The following is a 3,081-nucleotide window of genomic DNA, read 5'->3' on the forward strand; positions in this document are numbered from 1 at the left end:
GGGGGGCTCAAAGTCCCCCCCCGCTGCCGGCGGGAAAAGCGCTGAAACTATTTCCCGCAGCTGCCGAGGCTGGAGCCGCTCGGTCACCGGGAGCGCCCACGGCTGCAGTTTCCTGCGAACCATCTTGTATGGGCGCCCCCAGGGATCTTCATCGAGCGACTCCAGGAGAGTCTTCATGCTCTGCTTCTTGGCCTCGCCGATGGCCAGCTGCAGCGCCGTCTGCTTTTGACGACAGTCAGCGTGCAGCTGGGCCGCCGTCTCCGCGAACGCAGTGTCGCGACGACGGCGGCGGCGGTGGCGTGCGCTCCGGCGGCGCGCCCTCACGCACTCCTCTCGGAGTCTTGCGATCTCGGGCGACCACCAGAACGCACCCCCACGTGGTGCTCGGGGGCCGACCCGGGGCATGGCGGCATCGCAAATGTTTGCCATGGTGCCCCGGAACCAGTCGACCTCCGCATCCACGTCCGCGAGCCGCGCGGGTTTTGGCGCCCACGCAGCAACAGCGGCCGCCTCCATCAGCAACTCCTTGTTCATCCGTTTCAAGGCCCACCTGGGGAACGAACGGGGCGCACCTTGCGGGAGCTCCTCCTCGCCGCGGGCGCCCGCGGCTGACGACGACGACAAGGAGGAGGCAGAGAGCTCAAATCGGACGTATCTGTGGTCCGAGAGCGTCTCCGCCCCCTCCAGTACGCGCCAGCCGCGGGTGCGGCGCACGGCGGACGGGGACGCGAACGTCACGTCCACGTGAGATTGCCCGTTCCACCGCACGCAAGTCGCGACCGTGCCTCTGTTTAGGAGACAGAGGCCGGTCGCGATCGCCCACTCCGAAAGGGCCTCGCCTCGCGAATCCGTGCGGGGGGAGCCCCAAGCCGTACACTTGGCATTGAGGTCCCCCGCGACGATGACTGGGCGGGACCCGAGGCGGTGTAGAAGCGCCTCGAGCCCGCCCAGAAACCGTTCGAATTCAGCGAGGCTCCTGTTCGGAGAAAAGTACGCCCCGATCACGACGGTCCCGTCGATCCTAGCCGCGACGTACCCGGGTCCCCTGGCCACTATATCCAAGGGGGGTAACGCCGCGGACTGTCTTAGTACGATGGCCACGGAGCCGTCGACGTCCCCCATCCAGCAGTCCTGGTCGGTGGGGACGAAGTACGGCTCCGCGGCGACAGCGACATCGATTGACCACTCCGCCATGGTGTGGACGAGGAGATCCTGTGCCCTGGCGGAGTGGTTCAAATTGCACTGGAGGAAGCGGTGGACGCAACCCATTACGAGGCTACGTCCATCGCTCCCTCGTCTGTCCCGCCCTGCGGCTCGACAATAGCCGCGGCGGGAACTGACTCGCCGGCTGCCCTTGTTGCAGCCGGCCTCTCCTTCTTCTTTTTCTTTCCGCCCCTCCTCGTTTTGGTAGAGGAGGGGGCGGATTTACACGCCGGGCCCCCGGCCCGGTGGTCGGCCTTCCTTTTGGCCGCGTCGCACAAGACGCAGTGCGGCGCGGCTGTGGTGCAGGAGGCTGCCTTGTGCCCCGGTTGGCCGCAGCGGAAACACAAGCCGCTGCGGTCCACGGTCGAGGGGCACTTGGCGAGGCCGTGGCCGGTGCCGAAGCACCGAAGACAGCGCCACGGCCTGGCATCCTGCAGCTGCACGTGGGCCATTACCCAGCCCACGCGCAGCCTTCCTGGGCTGTCGGAAGGCCGCCCCTGTGGAGGGGTGGCCAGGAGGGTCGCCGTTGCAATCGGGCAACGCGCCCACGCCGTCCGGGTACCAGAGTAGGTTGCCCGAAGCTTCCCGACTTTGACGTCAGCGAGGGCGCAGTTGCCCTGCGACGCGATGGCCGAGGCGACCTCCTCCTTCGTGGCACACTCGTCGAGGCCCGTAATTTTCACCTCCGCCATTTTTACGGGCCGCGCGATGCGCACCACCTCGGGGTCCGGCAGAATCTCCCTCAGCCGGGCCGCCAATTTTTCGGCCGCGGCGTTGGTGTTCGGGCCGGGGCACTCTATGAGACGGGCCCCGTTGGCCGTCTGCCGGACCTTGATGCCCCCCTCCACGCCGAGGGCGTCCACATTCACGCCGCCGCGCGCCTGGGTCATCACCTCGTGGTAGGTGATGCCCTTTTCTTTGCCGGCCGGCAGCAGCTCCACCGTAGGGGCAGGCTTGGGGCGCGGCGCAACAGGCGCTGCTACCTTTTTGGGCCCTCGCCGCACCACCGTCGTCCAGGCCTCGTCCATGTTGGCCGGGGCCGGGGGCAGCGGGCGGGGCTGGGGGGTTGGTGCCAGTTTGGCAGCGTTGACGCCCCCCTTCTTCTTGGTCCGGCTCCTGCCGGGCCCCGCCTTCGCAGGCTGGGACGGGGCAGGAGCAGACTTCTGCGTCTTATGCTGGCCGGTGACCTGTGCTCCTGAGGGGGCGGGTTTTGATGCCCCCGTATCTTGTTTGGTCCCCGAAGCGGCCGGACGTGCCGCGGGTGTCGCGCCCTTTTTAGGGCCGCTATACGTTTTAGCGGCCACAGTCCTGCGGGGTGCCGGTGTAGGAGCTCCATTTTTCACCTCATGAGCGAGGGGCGGTCTTGCGCGCTCAACGGTCGAACTCCTTGCCTCCTGTATGAGGAACTGCCGCCTCAGCTCCTCGACTTCATTGAGGCCTTCTGCTTCGGGCGGAGGAGGGACAGGGGCCGAGCTGCGTTGCCGCTCGATGAAATCGGCAACCATTGTTCGCAGCTCGGCCATGTCGACGCGGAGCTGACCGTTCTCCGCCCGAAGCAGGCCATTCTCGGCCGATACTTGCTCGAGGCGGGTGTGCAGCAGAGCCACTTCCTGCCGCAAGCCCGCCGTCTCCGTCGTCGTGGTGCGGTCCACGACGTCCTGCAGCCTTTCCTCAAGTGTGGCGGCCGCAGATTTCATGGCCGACACTTCTGAGCCCTTGAGGCCTGCAGTCGACTTGGCCGCGATGGTCTCAACTATTTTTCCAACGATTTTACACGATCGGAGGGGGTCAGAGGGACCCACCAGCGTTAGGGATCGCTGTAGGCGCTCGATCTCTTCCAGTTTTCTATTTTTATTTTTTGCCTCACGGCAGGCGGCC

This window comes from Bombyx mori, chromosome W, assembly GCF_030269925.1.
Source record: "Bombyx mori chromosome W, ASM3026992v2".
In the NCBI taxonomy this organism is placed as follows: Eukaryota; Metazoa; Arthropoda; class Insecta; order Lepidoptera; family Bombycidae; genus Bombyx; species Bombyx mori.